The sequence below is a fragment of the Tupaia chinensis genome, unplaced genomic scaffold (genome assembly GCF_000334495.1).
Source record: "Tupaia chinensis unplaced genomic scaffold, TupChi_1.0 Scaffold000214_1, whole genome shotgun sequence".
NCBI lineage: Eukaryota > Metazoa > Chordata > Mammalia > Scandentia > Tupaiidae > Tupaia > Tupaia belangeri.
The window spans coordinates 263,066-263,469 of NW_006159689.1; positions in this window are offsets into that span (position 1 = coordinate 263,066).

Sequence of the window (404 nt, forward strand, 5' to 3'; positions counted from 1 at the left end):
GGAGATGTCTTGAACTTTTCAGGGACCCGCCGCTGCCCGCAGAGCCAAACCGTCCCTGCCAGGCAGCAGGGGGTAGCTCGGGCGGAGGTGGGCATCGAGGGGCGGCCGCAGGGGCGGGCGGAACCGAGGCCCGCCGGAGGTGGGCATCGAGGGGCGGCCGCAGGGTCGGGCGGAACAGAGGCCCGAGCGCCCAGCCCACCGAGCGTTCCAGTAGGCGCTCCAGGGAACGGGCGCAAGTGGGGACACGGGTGTGACCTTAGAGGTCACCAGCCTTTGGGGGGTCGTGTCCTGGCGTGCAACTGGGGGGCTCTTCATAGTGGGGTACAGTGGGGTGGGCGGGGGACGGAGGCCGCCCCCACCCCTTCCAGGCGCCCCACGTAACGCTCACTATGCACCCGACGGAC